Source organism: Theropithecus gelada, chromosome 3 (assembly GCF_003255815.1).
Source record: "Theropithecus gelada isolate Dixy chromosome 3, Tgel_1.0, whole genome shotgun sequence".
Taxonomy (NCBI): domain Eukaryota; kingdom Metazoa; phylum Chordata; class Mammalia; order Primates; family Cercopithecidae; genus Theropithecus; species Theropithecus gelada.
This window is the reverse complement of record NC_037670.1, coordinates 79,950,222-79,970,422: the sequence shown is the minus strand read 5'-3', so window position 1 is coordinate 79,970,422 and position 20,201 is coordinate 79,950,222. Positions and strand designations below refer to the sequence as shown.

The window sequence follows — 20,201 nt, the reverse complement described above, 5'->3', positions numbered from 1 at the left end:
AAAGCCAGGCTGTCTGGATGCAGGGCCAGTGCTCCAGTCACTGCCCCCTACTGCTGGCTGATGGTGGGGTCCAGAGCACAGGTGATGGACTGGCCTGTGAGGAGGAGAGAAAGCTCATTAAACTTCTGGATCAGTTTGTTGCTGCATTAACACTTTCTCCAAACGTAAAAGCTCAAAATCACCACCATTGATTACCTCATGGTGGTGTAGGTCAGAAGCCTGAGCAGGCTCAACTGGGCTCTCGACCTTGCATCTCACAAGCCCCAACCCAAGGTGTCGGCAGAGGTGGGCTTCCATCTGGAGGCTCTGGGGAAGAATATGCATCCAGAATCATTGAGGGTGGCAGAATTCAGATCTTTTCAGCTGTAGGACTGACAGCTCCATTTCCTTGCTGGCTGTGAATCAGGAATCTTTGATGAGAGTTTGCTGCATCCCTCACCATGTGGCCCCTTCAACTCTAAAACCAGTAATGATGTGTGGAATCTTTCACAGGCTTGGATTCTCTGACCTTCTCTTTGGTTATCAGCCAGGGACAACTCGAGTTCCAAAGGGTTCTCATGATTTGATTAGGAACACCCAGATGGTCCCCCTTTCCTTGTACTGGTAACACAATCTAGTCACAGGAGTAAAGTGCATCCTATTAACAGTCCTGAAGATTAGTGGGAGAAATCATGATGGCATTTTAGCCTGGGTAATTTAAAAAGAAAAGACACTTGCTTGGCTCAAGGTTCTGCAAACAGTACAAGAAGTGTGGTGCTGGAATATTTTTCTGGTGAGGCCTCAAGAAGTTTACAGTCACGGTGCAAGGCAAGGAGGAAGCCAGCATATCACACGGTAACAGCAACAGTCAGAGCAAAAGAGGAAGGGAGGGGTGCCACTCACACTTAAGCAACTAGATCTGGTATGAACTGACTCATCACCAAGGGGATGGCACTAACCCATTCATGAGGGATCCACCCCCATGATCCAGACACCTCCCACCAGGCCTTATCTCCAACACTGGGGATTACATTTCGTCAAGAGATTTGGAGGGGACAAACATCCAAACCATATCAGTAGGATGTCTGACATTCATTATATGACGCCTTAGTGAAGGGAGGTTTGAGGGCTTATTTTGTCTCCCTGGATAGAAATGGAAAATGTATACCTGAAAGAGATGTCTGAAAAAGAAAGTTTAAGTGGGTGACAAGCACACTTTTGGTTTGCTAGTGAGCTTTTTGAGCTCAGTTCTCATTTGAGTATAGAGATGGATTTGTAGGGGCTCTGGGATTTCTCCTCTGTAGTCTGTCTATGGGAGCAAAGCGGAAGATTTTGATTGACACTTCTTTGAGGAAAGGTTGGACAAAAGCATCACAGATCAAGGGAGATGACAGGCCAAAGTGATGTTCCTTGGAATCTAGGCTAGAAACAGAGAAGGAAAAAACAGAGTGAGGGGAAAGGGACAATTCCCTTGCAAGGGCTGCAGGAGTGGACGGCTGGATTCCAGTTAAAGCAGGAAGTGGAAGAAGGCTTCAGTAAGAGGGTAGAGATCTAGAGCACAGGTTCTCCAAGTGGGGTCCCCAAATCCACAGTATCAGCATCACTTGTTAGCAAGGCAGATTCCCAGGTTCACCTCAGACCTAGGGGATGGAAAATTCTGGAAGTTTGTGAGTCGAGCACAGGAATCTGCATCGTAAGCACGCTACTGATTTGGATGTCTTGGAGGTTTGAGAATCATTGATGCAGCATCTCTCATGTTGTGTAAGAATGCTTTTATCATGAATGGGATTGTGGAGGGACAGTAGCCAATTCCTGGAAGAAGAGGACTGGCTGTACCTGGGTGGGAAATGCTGAGCATATGGCAGAGGACAGATGGCCTGTGTTCTGCGTGCTGAGGAATGATGACAAGGATAAGTGTAAGGCAAGGCTGAATCCACTGGCCTTACAGTTTTCAGAAATAATAAGTCCTGGCCATTCCAATCTCAACCAATTGTTTTCCTGAGGTGGTATTCCAAGGCCATGAACAGGAGCATTGACTGATGAGACTTGAAGAAGGGTCAGTCTAGGCCTGGCTTGGCTGTTCCTTAAAGAGGTGCAATCTAAACTCCATGAAAAGTGGCAGAAAATGGGAGTGAGTTTCTGGGACCCTGACTGAGTGCCTAAAGCAGCAAGAGTCCAGTGTTGGCCACAGAGGAGCGCACTTGCCTATGAGCAAGATCCAGCTTCACTTTGGCTCAGCAAAGGACAGACTTCCTCTCCTCCAGCTGCAGACACACCCTGGCCTCCTGAGATGCCTCTACTGTGGCCTAGTCTCAGCTACAAGAGCTCAGATGGGCTGTGGTCAGGCAACAGGAAAAGGAAGAAAGGAAGGGATGGATTTTGGGATGTGGATACCTGACCTAGTATAGAAATCCCCCTATATTCCTAAACCTTTTCTGAGTCACTCTGTGAAAATCATGGGACTCTGGCAGTAGAAAGCAAGTTAAGTAGAATGCTAGCCAGACAAGATTTTTTATTGTTATTTTAAGAACTCCTTAGCCCCCAAATCAATAAATCATGTCAGATGAATATAAATGTACACTTTTAGCCAAGCAGTGGCTCTCACCTGTTATCCCAATGCTTTGGGAGGCCAAGGTGGAAGGATCACATGAGGCCAGGTATTCAATTCCACACTATGGAGGGCACAAGCTGTGGGAGGGCCTGGAAGAAACGCCTCAAAGATTCTCCCAGTCCTGCCACCCTATGGGAGGTATTTCAAAGGAATCGTAAACTCATAGGACCAGCAGGGAGGACAACACCGAAGAAACTGTCCTAAAATCAGCGGCTGTCCAGAGCTAGCACCTGGAAGGAGACACTCCCTCTCCGGGGGTCACATCTTCACTGGAAGGCGGGTGGGAGCTCACTGTTGTGACCCACGTATCCTCCTGTCTCAGTGTCTCTATCCTGCTACTTTCTCTGACTGCATCTTCCTCTGTTCCTTGGCCACAGTGTTTGATTCTTGAGAAGAGAACGTTGAACAAGTCACATCCTTGTCACTCTGAGTCAGAACTCTCATTTGACTTGGAAGATTTGTGCTTCCGTTTTTTCTTCTTTTTCTTTTCTTTCTTCCTTTTCTTATGCTTTTCTTTCCTCTTCTTTTTCTTGTGTTTCTCTTTACCTTCAGAGGAACTGGAGCTGCTCCCATCTTCATCTGAGGTAGAATCCTCCAGTAACTGTTTTAACTGCTGTATCCTAAACATTCAAGATTGATCAAACAGTGAGTTTTTGCTTTAATTGAAAAGTTCCTTAAGTATGTCATTCAAAAGCAGTATGGAAGGAACATGAATAACCACATCACAAAGACAGTAATTATTTTTATTTTTACCTGTTTTCTACATTCTTCTCTACCTGAATGCTTATTTTTATGTGACTGTAACTGGTGTACAAGCCATTTTTATATTCTTTTCCTTGTCCTAGTCGTTTCTGTAGGTTTCCACAGTACTTACAATTACAATTTCTTTTTTTTTTTTTTTTTTTTTTGAGACGGAGTCTCGCTCTGTCGCCCAGGCTGGAGTGCAGTGGCCAGATCTCAGCTCACTGCAAGCTCCGCCTCCCGGGTTTACACCATTCTCCTGCCTCAGCCTCCGAGTAGTAGCTGGGATTACAGGCGCCCGCCACCTCGCCCGGCTAGTTTTTTGTATTTTTTAGTAGAGACGGGGTTTCACCGTGTTTGCCAGGATGGTCTCGATCTCCTGACCTTGTGATCCACCCGTCTCGGCCTCCCAAAGTGCTGGGATTACAGGCTTGAGCCACCGCGCCCGGCCTACAATTACAATTTCTAACAGACACACACTTTAATAAACCATTCCCCCAACTGCTCAGTTTCCTAATAGATAATCTACATCCCCGACAATCATAATTTAATGTAACCAGTTTGAGAAAACAAACTCTCCCAATTTTTCACTCTCTAATCTTGTCTAGGTATAATTTTTAACAAAAGCTCAGATCCTTTTTTTTTTTTTTTTTTTGAGACGGAGTTTCGGCTGGAGGAGATAAACTGAATTACATGAAAGTACCAATTGTACCATGCCAGTAGACAGCACAACAGGGGTTGCTAATATCAACCGCAGTGGTCAGAGAGCTGGACCAAGCCTACAGCTTTAAGCCAACCCAAGTAGGAAGAGGCTGGCCTGCTCATTCCCCAACACTGGTCTTGTCAGCCATGACTCCTACCCAATAAACATTTCACAAATGAAGTACCATGTTTACTATATCACTCTCCTAGTGCTAGAATGTTTTTTTTCCAACTTTGTAGAATTTAAAACTTCTAAGTAGATATCATCAACAGGACAATCTCACCTTACATCCTTTTCATATTGTTTATTGTCTTGTATGATGTCATACATGAAATCCTCATGTGCCTTTAGGGACAGAGAAAGTTAAGGTTTGGTTAGGCTTCATGGGCCACAAGTTAAATAAAATGAAACCCCTATGTTACAGAAAACAGTTTTTTTTTTTTTCTTTTTTTACTGTTTGATGTAGCTGTATGCTCAACATCTTTCAATCCTTTTAAGGGTCGCATTATTGATAACTCGCTAAGGCTATAAAAAGGATTTCCTAATGAGAAAATACACGAAATAATATTCTTCATGAGGAAATAACTGCATAAACTGGAAGAGTCACACTATAAAACAGTACTCAAGTTTAGAAATACTGAGGTAATTCTCTTTGTTCTATTGGGTTAGATGACCAAAAGTTAGTATTAAGCAAAACAAAGGAGTTGCTCAATGATACATAGGAATGATCATTTATAAGTACTCAAAAATACACGTTACAGGTCAGGCACAGTGGCTCACACCTGTAATCCCAGCACTTTGGGAGACCGAGGGAGGTGGATCACGAGGTCAGGAGATCGAGACACCATCCTGGCTAATATGGTGAAACCCTGTCTCTACTAAAAATACAAAAAATTAGCCGGGCGTGGTGCCCGGCGACTGTAGTCCCAGCTACTCGGGAGACTGAGGCAGGAGAATGGTGTGAACCCGGGAGGCAGAGGTTTCAGTGAGCCAAGATCGCGCCTCTGAACTCCAGCCTGGGCGACAGAGGAAGACTCCGTCTCAAAAAAAAAAAAAAAAAACATATCCCAAAGAAGTCTGGAAATATACACATCAAGCTATTTGCTGCAAAGCCACTCTCAGGAGGAAGTCAAGATTGGACTTGGTGGTAAAAGCCTTACTATGAGGTCTTCATTTTGCTTAATAAGGCAAATAAACTGTATTCTTATATTCTATAATTGAAAAATGACTTAAAATTCACAATTATGGGTGGGGATCAGTGGCTCATGCCTGTAATCCCAGCACTTTGGGAGACCGAGGCGGGTGGATCACGAGGTCAGCAGTTCCAGACCAGCCTGACCAACATGGTGAAACCCCATCTCTACTAAAAATACAAAAATTAGCTGGGTGTGGTGGCAGGCACCTGTAATCCCAGCTACTTGGGAGGCTGAGGCAGGAGAATTGCTTGAAACTGAAAGGCAGAGGTTGCAGTGAGCCAAGATCGCACCACTGCACTCTAGCCTAGGCAGCAAGAGCAAAACCCTGTTTCAAAAAATAAAATTAAAAAAAATAAAAAAATTCACAATTATGAACATTATGCTTATAGAGTTGTATAAATTGATGTTCTGTTACATCCTTAGGGTAAATTCTTAGAAGTTGAATTTCTGAGTCAAAAAGAACTATGCTAAATTTTTTAGATTTATCAACAAGCTTTGTTTTATACTATCTGTAAAAACTGACATTTCACCTAAAAGTGTTTGATCTAGAATAATTATTTTTCAGATTAAGACAAAAACACAAAACTTTAAATGCCTTAAAATGTTAAAAGAACGTCTGTTGACTTCAGTTTCATATATAGCTGGCCCTTGTATCCTGAAGAGTTACACGTCCACAGATTCAACCAAGGATCGAAAATATTTGGAAAAAAAAAAAAAGGACGGTTTTGTCTGTACTGCACATGTTCAGACTCTTTTTTCTTGTCATTATTCCTTAAGCAATACAGTGTAACAACAATTTACTCAGTATTATAGGTACTCTAGAGATGATTAAAGTATACAGGAATGTGTGCACAGCTTATATGCTATTTTATTTATCTTATTTGACAAAATCTCACTCTGACACCCAGGCTGGAGTACAGTGGCATGATCTTGGCTCACTGCAACCTCTGCCTCCCATGTTCAAGTGATTCTCATGCCTCAGTCTCCCAAGTAGCTGGGATGGCAGGCATGTGCTACCATGCCTGGCTGATTTTTGTATTTTTATTTTTTTGAGACAGAGTCATACTCTGTCGCCTAGGCTGCAGTGCAGTGGCGTGATCTCAGCTCACTGCAACCTCTACCTCCTAGATTCAAGCGATTCTCCTGCCTCAGTCATCCAAGTAGCTGGGATTACAGGTGCCCACCACCCCACCCAGCTAATTTTGGTATTTTCAGTAGAGACAGGGTTTCACTGTGTTGGCTAGGCTGTCTTGAACTCCTGACCTCAGGTGATCTGCCCACCTCAGACTCCCAAAGTGCTAACATTACAGGCGTAAGCCACTGTGCCCAGCCTAATTTTGTATATTTAGTAGACCTGGGGTTTCACCATGTTGGTCAAGCTAGTCTCAAACTCCTGACCTCAGGTGATCCACCTGCCTAGGCCTCCCAAACTGCTGGAATTACAGGCGTGAGCCACTGCACCCAGCCTATACCCTTCTATTTGAGGGACTTTGAGCACCTGTGGATTTTGGTATCCCAGGGGATACTGGGATCCAATTCCCCATGGATACCAAGGGACAACTGTATGCTGATCACTCCAGTCGATCCACAAGGCAGCATATTTCACTTGGCAGAAGTGGTTACTGAACAGTGAATTAACACCTCTGGAAGGTAGGACTCTATGTTAAAGTGGGGAATGATTGATAGATCATGCTAATGATAGATCTGTCTGTCATTTAAGAGGAAATATACACAATTCTAGCTTGTAATAGACAGACATCTACTCTTTAAAGGCTGAGAAACTAGGCCGGGCGCAGAGGCTCACGCCTGTAATCCCAGCACTTTGGGAGGCCAAGGCGGTGGATCACGGGGTCAGGAGATCGAGACCATGGTGAAACCCCGCCTCTACTAAAAATACAAAAAATTAGCCAGGCGCGGTGGTGGGTGCCTGTAGTCCCAGCTACTCGGGAGGCTGAGGCAGGAGAATGGCGTGAACCTGGGAGGCGGAGCTTGCAGTGAGCCGAGATCGCGCCACTGCACTCCAGCCGCCTGGGTGACAGAGCGAGACTCCATCTCAAAAAAAAAAAAAAAAAAAAAAAGTCTGGGAAACTAAAACTCTGATTTTAGTTATGAGACATGACTTTTTATATAATAAATGTTAAAAAGGGGAGTTGAATAGGGAACAAAGTCTTCTTCAGAAAAAGAATCACTGACCCAATGTATAAGCAAAGAACACTTTTATAAATGTTAGTTTTTTCTTGAAGAGCTAAATTTGTCTCACAAATGGTTAACAGCAGATATCTTGGCCAAAAGGCTTCTGGGAATGTACTTTATGTGAACATTCAGTTCGCTGCTGACTATCGGATTAATTAAGATTCACCATCTCTGATTAAGGTAAAATGACATTGTATGGTTTTACTTACTACTCTGAACTGTTCTAACTTTTGGTTGTCTTTGATAAAGAAAGGGCATTCTTTGTAGCCTGTTTGGTGACCATACCATTTGCAATGTCAACCTAAAAGCCAAGCAAAGGGGAAATATTTCTGCAAGATAAGAGTGTTTCACCTAAGTGAGATAAAGAATCAGTAGATTATATTAAAGTTTTTATTCATTAAACTCCAATTCTAAAATAAAATGCAATCATGGATGAACCATGTAAGGTCCCAGAAAAGACAGGTAAACTAATTGCTTACCCAAGCATCCTTTAATCTTGTTGCTTTAGGAATTAATTTTCCAACACCAAGAAATTATGAAGCAATCCAATGAAAAGTACTGCAAAAGGTGAATTTTTTTTCAGTGTGTCTCACTGTATTTTTCAAAGTATGTATCTTCTATTAATCAAGTGGCTCTGAATCTCATTTATAAATTTAGTCACTAGACTGACCAACATGTAGAAACCCTGTCTCTACTAAAAATACAAAATTAGCCAGGCATAGTGGTCCATGCCTGTAATCCCAGCTACTTGGGAAGGCTAAGGCAGCTTCTTTCTCAGGTTGAGTCGACCTCTGTTCACATCCCTAACTTTTAAGTAAACAAAATCACAAGTTCTCTTAAAATGTTAATGTCATCAGAACCCTACTGCAACTTTACTTGCAAAAGAGGGAAACTGTCCTATTTAAAGAGGTTAACTATTAGAAGCAACAGAAGGTCCTGATGAGGAACTGGAAGGATAATAACAAGAGAATGTATATACATGCTCCAAGGCAACAAATTCCAGTCTTTATGGAATTTCAATGAGTGGACGTGGCATCAGGCATTGACATCTGAGAAAAAGGAAGTGGTGAGCAAAGCAAGAATGGATGAGATCCTTGTTACTTCTCTCACCTGTTCATATTCTCTCAGCACCAACTGGATGTGGTATAAATCAGGACATCGTATGGGAATGGTGAATGAGACCCTGTGTTTGAGTATTCCGCAATTCTAAGCAAGTTGGTCAGGAAGCATGAAGAGGGATTTAAGTAAGTTCAGCCAAGTTTTGCTCTATGCTGGCAACTACAGAACACACGCAGTGACAGGGCAAGAAAAGTTTTCCCCTTTTTATTTTTATTTGAGGATTGAATGTAGGAAACCACTGAAAAAAAATAAAGTTTGTGGATTTTCTTTTCTTTTTTTTTATTTTTTTGAGACAGAGTCTTGCTCTGTTGCCCAGGCTGGAGTGTAGTGGCGCGATCGCGGCTCACTGCAACCTCCGCCTCCTGGGTTCAAGCAATTCTCCTGCCTCAGCCTCCTGAGTAGCTGGGATTATAGATGCATGCCACCACACCCGGCTAATTTTTTATATTTTTGGTGGAGACAGGGTTTCGTCATGTTGGCCAGGCTGGTCTCGAACCCCTGACTTTGTGATCAGTCCGCCTCAGGCTTCCAAAGTGCTGGGATTACAGGTGTGAGCCACCATGCCAGGCCTAAGTTTGTGGATTTCTATTGATAGCCTGTGAGCTATCCCTATCCTTATCTCCCTCACCATTTAAAGTTTGGGGAAGAAGGACTATACTCTTTCAAACTAATATCTGCCTTTATGGCAAAGCTGAAAGGATGTGAAATGCCATGGAACAAGGATTGACGTATAGATATCCAGAAGATACCATTTCCGCTCAAAATCCTTTTATTATGGAAAGATGATCCCAGCTATTCAAAGTGTGGTCCGTGGACCAGCAAATTCAACAATATGAGGAAGGTTGTTAGAAAAGCAGGGTATAGGGCCGGGCGCAGTGGCTCAAGCCTGTAATCCCAGCACTTTGGGAGGCCGAGATGGGCAGATCACGAGGTCAGGAGATCGAGACCATCCTGGCTAACACGGTGAAACCCCGTCTCAACTAAAAATAAAAAAAAAATTAGCCAGGCGCAGTGGCGGGCGCCTGTAGTCCCAGCTACATGGGAGGCTGAGGCAGGAGAATGGCGTGAACCCGTGAGGCGGAGCTTGCAGTGAGATCCGGCCTGCACTCCAGCCTGGGTGACAGAGCGAGACTCCGTCTCAAAAAAAAAAAAAAAAAAAAAAAAAAAAGCAAAGCAGGGTATAGGACCCAACCCAGAAATACTGAATATCCAGTATTCAGTATTTTGGATATTTAAATACTGGATATTCAGTATTTCTGGGTTGGGCCTGATACAGACACATAACCTGAATTTTAAAATATTTACTGCTTATTTGTAGAAATATCAAAGTGGGAGAACCACTTTTCTAATTAACACTAAAATTGGTAAAATCAAAAATGTGTGCATAGGTTTGTAATTACCTTAACAGTAATTACATTATATGCAAATGGATTAAACACTTCAGTCAAAAGGCAGAGATTTATAGAATGGATAAAAATGTTATCCACCAGGTGCAGTGGCTCATGCCTGTAATCCTAACACTTTGGGAGGTCAAGGCAGGAGGACTGCTTGAGCCCAGGAGTTTGTGAATAGCCTGGGCAACAAGGTGAGACCCCGTCTCTACAAAAAATTTTTAAAAATTAGCCAGGCATGGTGGCTGGCCCTTGTGGTTCCAGCTACTCAGAAGGCTGAGGTGGGAGGATTGCTTAAGCCCAGGTGGTCTAGGCTGCAGTGCGCTGTGATTGTGCCACTGCACTCCACCCTGGGCAGCAGAGAGGCCCTGTCTCAAAAAAAAAAAAAAAAGGAAAAAAGGAAAAATGCTATCCAAGTGCGGGATATAAGTGACACACTGTAGATTTAAAGACACAATTAGGTTGGCAATAAAAGGATGGAACGGGAATATATGCTGCAGTTACCCAAAGGGAACTAAAACTGCTCCAATAATTTCAGACAAAATACACCATAAGACAGAAGGACATTTTGTATTGATAAAAGGGTCAATCTATCAAGAAGATACAACATTTATAAGTATGTATGTAACCTAGCAAAAGAGGGCCAGATAGTTGAGACACAAACTGACAGAATTGAAGGGGAAAATAGAACAATGTAACAATAGGCCAGGCACGGTGGCTCACACCTGTAATCCCAGGACTTTGGGAGGATAAGTCCCACGGATCACGAGTTCAGGAGATGGAGACCATCCTGGCTAACACGATGGAACCCTGTCTCTATTAAAAGTACACACAAAAAATTAGCCGGACGTGGTGGCGGGTGCCTGTAGTCCCAGCTACTCGGAAGCTGAGGCAGGAGAATGGTGTGAACCTGGGAAGCAGAGCTTGCAGTGAGTGGAGATCACACCACTGCACTCTATCCTGGGCAACAGAGCAAGACGCCATCTCAAAAAAAAAAAAAAAAAAAGAACAATGTAACAATAATACAGATTTCAATACTTTCCATTCAATAATGGATACAACAACTAGAGAGAAGATCAGCAATGAATTATAAGACTTAAGCAACAATATAAATCAACTGAACCTAACAGATATTTATGAAACACTCTACCACCCAACAATAGAGTAAACACTTTTTGAAGTCAACATGGAACATTATCCAGAGACCCTATATTAGGCCATAAAACAAGAATTAATATAATTAAAAGGATTTAAACCATGCAGAGTATATTCTCCAACTAGGATGGACTCAAATTACAAAGCAACAATATAAGGAAATTTGAAGAATCCAATATGTAGAGACTGAATAACACACGTGTAACCAATCCATGAGTCAAAGGGGATGTTAGAAAATTAAAACACAACAGGCTGGCGCGGTGGCTCACGCCTGTAATCCCAGCACTTTGGAAGGCCGAGGCGGGCGGACCACCTGAGGTTGGGAGTTCGAGACCAGACTGACCAACATGTAGAAACCCTGTCTCTACTAAAAATACAAAATTAGCCAGGCATAGTGGTCCATGCCTGTAATCCCAGCTACTTGGGAAGGCTGAGGCAGGAGAATCGCTTGAACCTGGGAGGCGGAGCTTGCAGTGAGCCGAGATCGTGCCATTGTACTCCAGCCTGGGCAACTAGAGCAAAACTCCATCTCAAACAAACAAACAAACAAACAAGCAAAGAAAACACAACATATCAAAATTTACACAATGCCGATAAAGTAGTGGTTAAAAGAAAATTTATAGCTTCTAATTCTTATAATAGAAGAAAGGTCTCAATCAATAATCTAGGTCTTTATCATAAAAATCAGGAAAAACAGTAACCCAGACCAAAGATAAGCAGAATAAGGAAATAATAAATGATGCCATTGCTGGACCTCAAAAACATGCTAAATGAAAACAGTCAGATCACTTATATATGTCCAGAAAAGCCAAATTCACTAAGAGAGTAGATTAATTGTTGCCTAGGGCTATCAATGGGTATGAACTGGAAATGGGTTGAGAGATCTTAAGGTGAGGGGTAGGGATGAAAATGTTCTAACACTTATTTATGATGATGGTTGCACACACTTGGTAGTTACTAAATGTCACTGCATTATACATTTATTTAAGGGTGATTTTGAGGGCATCCAAAATCACAAAAAAACATTTTTTAAGAAGCCATAAACACAGAAGGACTGGGAAACCATAAAAGAGTCACATACAAAAAAATGTGGGATGTTATAATGCGGATAGATGAATAATAAAAGAAAAGCAGATCCCAGAAAACTGAAGTTTAAGGCAGCAGAGGGTAGAATCTGAGAACTGATTCAGTTTCTACTTGCAGAACCTCCAAAGCTCAGCAATTGGCAGCACCAGATACCTCTGGAGGTGAAGGGGCAGTTAAAATAAGGAGGATTGGTTAAATGTCCATAGACAGTTCTCCTTGGTCTGGGCAGAAGTTTGTTTAGTATGTGGAAAAGGTATAACAAAGGGTCTCTGGCCACGGAGACGTCAGGTGGATCTCAAGGAAGTTGTGGCAACAGACACAGAGGATCATACGAATGAATGGAAAACCAATGACAGATTTCCCAGACTCCCTCCACTCAGCTCCCAGAACACTCACAGAATGGCTGTCCCTTCCATGTGTGAACCTTCTCTGGGAAAATACAAGCCACTCAAAGAAGAAAAACCAATAGATAACTGAACTCAGATGTTCCCCAACCAATTACCTAGAAAATCACCCTGCAATGGGGGATCAACAAGCCCTACTCAGGCACTTAGGGCTACCAATCAACTTTTTATCTCTCACTAAAAAACAAGAATACTGTGGCAGCCACTCTCTAAAATGACCCTAATTAATAATTGTTGGTCCCTAAAAAGAACACCCTTGTGTAGTCCCTGCTACCCTGAACAGGGCTAACTGCTGTAAGGACAGTACCTATCTGAAGAATAGAACTGCAGACACAGAGGTGAGGAAAGAATTTTTAAAATTTGTAAAATTGAGACCTGCATTCCAGATTGAAAGGGCTCATCATTGTGAAATTTTAGAACACCAGGAATGAGAAGATGCTATAAAATTCCAGAGAAGAAAAATAAAAAACAAAGCAATAATAAAGGCCTTATGAAAAGATCAAAAATTGGAATTACTTTGGACTTCCCAATAGCTGTTCTAGAAAATCAAGAAAATGAAGCAATGCCTTCAAAATCTAAAGGAAGCTAACTTTTAACTTAGAATTTGATATCCTGGCAAATTAAAAAACATAAAATGAAAATTCCAGGGGCCGGACATGGTGGCTCATGCCTGTAATCCCAGCACTTTGGGAGGCTGAGGTGGGTGGATTGCTTGAGCCTAGGAGTTTGAGACCAGCCTGGGCAACATGGTGAAACCCCGTTTCTACAACAAATACAAAAATTAGCTGGGTGTGGCGGCGCACACTGGTAGTCCCAGCTACTCGGGAGGCTGAGACAGGAGAATTGCTTGAACCTGGGAGGCGGAGGATGAAGGGAGCCGAGATCGCGCCATTGCACTCCAGCCTGGGCGACAACAGTGAAACTCCATCTCAAAAAAAAAAAAAAAAAAAAAAAAAATTAGCCAGGTGTGGTGGTGCATGCCTGTAGTACTAGCTACTTGGGAGGATGAGAAATGGGATGATCACTTGAGTCTAGGAGGTCGAGGCTGCAGTGAACCAAGATGGTACCACAGCACTCCAGGCTGGGTAACAGAGCAAGACCCTGTCTCAAAAAAAAAAAAAAAAAAAAAAAATCTACCTCCTATAAACCCATTTGGAAGGAAATTGCCCTAGGATTCATTACACCACAAGAACAGAATATAGTAACAAAGAACATTCCAGATACAGGAAAATGGGTGATCCAACACAAGAGAGAGGCTAAAGGAACCTGCAGAATGATGGTGTCTTATTCAACCTGGGCTGACATAATAACAATGCTGTGTGCCGGGTGGCCTAAACAACAGAAATTGATTTTCTCAGCTCTGGAGAGTTGGAATCTGAGTTCCACGTCCCAGCAAAGTAGGTCTGTGGTGAGAGCTTTCTTCCTAACTTGAGACGGCAGCCCTCTTACTTTTTCTTCACATGGCACAAGGGGGTGGGGGTAGGACAGGACAGAGTGACAGCGAGAGCGAGAATGCGTATATGAGCCTGGGCCTGCCCGAGAGAGAGTGATCTCCAGTACTTCTTCTTTGAAAGGTATCATGTCATGAGGGCCCTAACCTCATGATCTCATTTAACCTTAATTAATTCACAAGGTCCCATCTCCAAATGTCATCACATTAGAGATGAGGCTTCATCATTCAAATTATGGGGAGAACCCAAACATTCAGTCCATCATATATTGGTCAAGGGAGATGCCTGGATGATAAGCATGGAAGTAGCCACCTTCAGTACAATGAAATTGACAGAACATCTCAAGTATATGCATTGAAGGTCTTAAGTTTGAAGCTTGGAAAAATGTTAAGGTTGAATTAGAGATCAGTACATGAAAGGAAAAACAATAATAATAATAACAAAAGCTGAAAAACAATAAATACAGGACACATTTTGAGGGGACACATTTCGCAAGATACAGCTCACCTCTGGTCATAATCATAGTAAATACCAAAGACTTATGTTACTAAGTTTATGATACAATAATTACTGGGAAAATGAGATATAGAAGGGTACACATGTGTGGTGAGAGCAGGAGATAGAATTACATACTCATCTTCCACTGGACAGAGGCAACAGAAAATGGCCAAACCTGAAAAATCATGGAGCAACAACGCAACTATGAGGTTAAGATGTGGAGATAAACATCAAAACAACCAACTTAAAAAGCTCAACTATTTGGAAGAGTGATTTTTTTTTTCCTTCAAGACGGAGTCTCACTCTGTCTTCAGGCTGTAGTGCAGTGGTGTGATCTCAATTCACTGCCACCTCTGACTCCCTGGTTCAAGCAATTCTCCTGCCTCAGCCTCCTGAGTAGCTGGGATTACAGTCACGTGCCACCATGCCCAGCTAATTTTTGTATTTTTGGTAGAGACGGGGTTTCATCATGTTGGCCAGGATGGTCTCGATCTCCTGACCTCATGATCCACCCGCCTCAGCCTCCCAATGGAAGAGTGATTTCATACCCTCTCGAATGTGTTAACTGCTATGGAGGGGCAGGGCATGTGCACAGAGAGTTCTACCTGGGTAGACCCATCCTCCCATGGTAGCTTCTCTCAGTTACACGGACAAAGCACCACTGATAGAGAGCACGCAACAGAGGCAAGACCCAAAAAGACCCGTCCTCTAATGCATCCTTCACTCCCATGGCATTTCCACCACAGAAAGTCCTTTCTATTACAGGAATAATACCAAAGAGTTTACTCCCAAGGCAGTGACAGTCCTGAGTAAAGACTGCTGGACTTGGAATCAGGAACTCTACAGTCAAAGCTTTGCTCTACATCTTCTCTGGGACCACTTATTGACATGCACACATCTGTGTCCTCATCTAGAAGACGGAGAACATGCCGTGGCTATAAGAGGGCTGTGGTGAGAACAAGTTAAATAAAAGAAGTAAACATGCTTTGTAAATTGCGGCGTGTAAGTTGCATGGATTAGGGAAACTCTCCCACACTCACACTGCATAACTCTGACTTCTTTCCCCAGTGGCATCCAAAGTCCTTTAGTTGGCGCATGAGCCAGAAATTCCCTGGCATGTTCATTGCCTGGTACACCTGGTAGGCAATCTTCTGGCTTAGCCTCATCTTCCTAAACAAAGGGAACAAGGTGTAAACAGCATGGCAAGAGAGCGCTGGGATTCTCTCCTGCTTCCCTTGGAGTCACCCTCATCTGGCTTTTTCCTGTGCTGTGGGTGCCAACGTCATCTTAATTACCCCTCAAAACTAGAAAGAAAGACAGTTACACTTGATCAAAAAAACAGGAAACAAATGTACCAGAAGAACTATACCAAAAACAGTGTAGCTGTTCTTAGAGAAGTTACTGGTGAAGCAGAAAAAATCTGTCCTTATATAGCAATGACTGGTGAGCTCCAAATTTTGATGTAAATTAGATTCTAAGGTTTTTTTAAAAAAGGTTTCACTACCTCAAAATGTAGAATGAAGTAAGATATATGAATTAAAGTAAACCAGGGTTCCTGGAATAACAGAAAGGGCATGTTAGGCTAGAATAGCTTATTATACCCTGAAGGCCCCTGTCATATTTTACAGTCACAAGCATGCTGTAATTTTTTCCAAGTTTCCATGAATATTAAACTTCAATAGAAGGACGGTTTTTAAGAATTTTTTTTTTTTTTTTTTTTTTTTTTTTGAGACAGAGTCTTGCTCTGTTATCCAGGCTGGAGTGTAGCAGTGCAATGTTGGCCCACTGCAACCTCCACCTCCCAGGTTCAAGAGATTCTTGTGCCTTAGACTCCTGAGTAGCTGGAATTACAGATGTGTACTACCACGTCCAGCTAATTTTTTTTTTTTTTGTATTTTTAATAGAGACAGTGTTTTGCCATGTTGCCCAGGCTGATTTTGAACTCCTGACCTCAGGTGGTCCACCTGCCTCAGCCTCCCAAAGTGCTGGGATTATAGGCATGTGCCACTGTGCTTGGCAAAGAATCTTTCTTCATTGAGAGTTATGAAACAGCAAGTTTTCTTTGCTGTGGCCTGGCACTCTAAGTCTCCCTCATTCGCACATACCCTGGTGCTGTGGCCAGGGAGCTGCAGGAAGGATACCTGCACCGGGGAGCAGGACTGGATGAGCTGTTGGGTCTCCTCGGACTTTACTGCTCTCTGAGCTGCTGATACTCAAGAAACCAACACAGGATGGACTGAGGGACTGAGCCAAGCAAGGCTGACAAGAAAAGGAGGCAGCTGAGCTTAAAGATGCTGTCTCCAGTCAGAGAGAAGGGGGCCATGGCCAAGGAACCCATGTGGGCCTGCATTAGTTCCTCAGGGAAGGGAAACATGGCTGATGAAATTTCCCCAAAGGCAGAGCTTTGTGACAACACTAAAAATTATGACCCCTCAGTCATCTGCAGGAAGGAAACAGACTTTTCATAAAAGGGTATTTAAATGTCATGCAACCATTTTTCATAACAAGTTACTGAGTCTGTAAGTATGTCTAGTGGAATAACCAAGAGTACAAACTTCACACTAACCTCGATAAGCCCAGGAGGAGGTTTTTCATAACTGGAAAACAAAAAACAAAACCATCAACCATTTTAATGGGAATATAACATATTTTTATGAACAAAAGGCAGCAGCCAGGTCAGAATAAAAAGGATATTCTTAGTGAAAATTCAAAACTACATTTTCTATATTATATCTAAAACAGTTAATAAAATATGCTCAGCATTCCAGATCCCATATAAATAAACTGATGAGATAACACATCCTGCAGAGATCCAGAAATTATGTTCATTGAAATAGCTAATGTCTCTCAGCACAATGATCTTTCTTGGAGGAGAAAGGAAAGCAAGAGGTTGCAGGGAGAATATGAGGTGAGAAGACCGTGGGTACTCTGGTTCCAAAACATCACTGTGTTTTTTCTCAGGTTACTGACCTAGCATAACATCCACGTACTCAACAGTGAACAGGCTCCTGGGGGAAACGGGTGCAATCTGTTCCAGCGCAGTGTGGGTGGCACAGTGGAGGATGCACAGAGCTACATGGACAGGCCTGTCCCAGAGGCGCCCTCACCCATGGGCCTGCAACGCCAGCTCCAATTCCGCCCGCTCGCCCGCCTGCCTACCAGATTTACAGATGATGAGGCCAGGACACAGTACCCCAAAAATGACTGCAGAGCACCAGAATATGCCACCCTAAAATATGCCTCATTGGCATATTAACTATTTCAAGCTGATTACTTTGAGAAATTGTAGACAAGGAGTAGCCCTGAAAAGCTGCCATTTTGTAAGATAAATTTACATTGATTATATAAAGGAAATTTACATTAAAATAAAGGAGTTTGCATCAGGAAAAGAGCTGCTCCTAGACAAATTTTATTACATGAAAGACTTTTATCTACATAAAAAGGCAAACTTTATTCACCATGTTTCCTCCCCCATCCTCCCATAGTTTATCTCTACCCCTACTCCAGAAGCCCCAATCCCCTGTTCCTTTCTGCAGCTGAGGATGCTATATAAGGTTCCTCTGGTGCTTCTTTGAGTCTCATATTTTTGGGGGACTCCCATGCATAGACATGTAATTAAGATTTTTTTTTCCTCCTGTTAATCCGTCTTATGTTCATTTAATTGGTGGCCTAGAAAAATAATTTAGAAGGGTGTAGGGAAGCCATTTTTCCTTCCCCCACACAGACAGGTATTACCTGGGAAGAGCAGAACGCTTCTCCTCCCTGTGCTAGGCAGCACCTGCCACCAGAGACTGGCCAGGCCTTCCTTATTTCCATCCAGGGACTGAACCTGAGGGAGACCCAGAATGCTGAGCATGCAAAATCTGTATTTGGGACAGGCGGGGAGATGGGAAGGAAATTCTGCAGGCGAGGTTCATGTACTCAAAAGAGCAACTCAGATTCTTAGAGGGATTCGCACCTCCCCAACAAAAGTAAGACAAATATTAGTAGCTCAGATCTGTGCCTTAACCCTCTAAACCTACAAGGAAGTACTCATTTTAATACATCAGAACGGCTGCAAACTATAGGAACACTTAATGATTTAATGTTCTCTTCATCCTGACCCATTCCTTATGAACTGATTTTAGAGACCCTTTTGGAACACAGTAAATATTGGAGGAGGGAGGGATTAGGGAGAACAGACTAAGGAAAAAGTGAAATGCTTTCCTTTCCATTCGCCTCCAAGGTGTCAGAGAAAAGGACTTTGCCAGAGTACGGAGGAGAAATGGCACAGGTTGCTACAGCAAGAAAGATTTCCCTTTGGCTTCATCTGTGGACGCTGTCAAAGGACTCCTCTCACCCTCACTATCACTGATCCATGGACTGCAAGAACCTACTCCACAAAGATTACATAGTAAACAACTGGGTAGTAGCGGAATTAGCTTTTTAGGTATGATACAGTGCTTTTCCAAAGTAAATACTTAAAATATTTTCTAATAGCAAGCTATGGTGTGTCATAAGCAAGAAAAATGGTAAGACGATACAGTCCACCTGCAGCCATCCTTTAGAGGTGTTAATACTATGCCTTGGCCGCTCACGCCTGTCATCCCAACACTTTGGGAAGCTGAGGCAAGAGGATCACTTGAGGCTAGGAGTTGGCCATCAGCCTGGGCAACATAGCAAGACCCCATCTCTACAAAATAAAAAAATGAAAGAGCCGGGTGCAGTGGCTCACACCTGTAATCCCAGCACTTTGGGAGGCTGAGGCAGGTGGATCACAAGGTCAGGAGATCAAGACCATCCTGGCTAACATGGTGAAACTCCGTCTCTACTGAAAATACAAAAAATTAGCTGGGCGTGGTGGCACGCACCTGTAGTCCCAGTTACTCAGGAGGCTGAGGCAGGAGAATGGCATGAACCTGGGAGGCAGAGCTTGCAGTGAGCCGAGATCGCACCACTGCACTCCAGCCTGGGCGACAGAGCAAGACTCTGTTTCAAAAATAATAAATAAATAAATAAAAATTAAAAAATATTATGCCTTATGCACAGAGGCCTAAGAAAGTTTGGAAGGGAGTGGTAAAGTCTATGAAAATATCCAATAATCCAACAAATAATTATTTTTGCCACAGGAGCTGAACAAACAACATATGGCCAAACTAAGTTCCAAATTCCTGAAAAATATGTAACTATTTTGCCTAGATGGAAAAGGAATATGATAGAACTGCACATTCTGAATTCTATTATTATTTGCAATGGCATTTCCTATATAGTCCATTTTACAACTGTTCCCACCAGTTTAAGGCGGGGCTGATGCTTTTTCCCCAGGGCTAAACAATTTATTAGTTTATGTAGCAGATTAAGATATTTCCAAAGTTTAAAACAATATTCAGCCAGGCATGGTGGCTCACATCTGTAATCCCAGCACTTTGGGAGGCTGAGGTGCATGGATCACTTGAGGTCAGGACTTAAAAGACTAGCCTGGCCAACATGGTGAAATCCCATCTTTACTAAAAATACAAAAATTAGCTGGGTATGGTGGCACACACCTGTAGTGCCAGCTACCAGGGAGGCTGAGGCTGGAGAATCGCTTGAACCCGGGACATGGAGGTTGCAGTGAGCTGAGGTCACACCACTGCACTCCATCCTGGGCAACAGAGCAAGACTCCATCTCAAAAAAAAAAAAAAAAAAAAAAAA

The 20,201-nt window shown here is 42.9% G+C and overlaps 1 pseudogene; it reads right to left on the bottom strand.

The window, feature by feature from the left end:
• Window positions 1-2,906: 2,906 nt before the first annotated feature.
• LOC112620474 overlaps window positions 2,907-20,201 on the bottom strand; it is a 31,316-nt pseudogene continuing 14,021 nt past the window's right edge.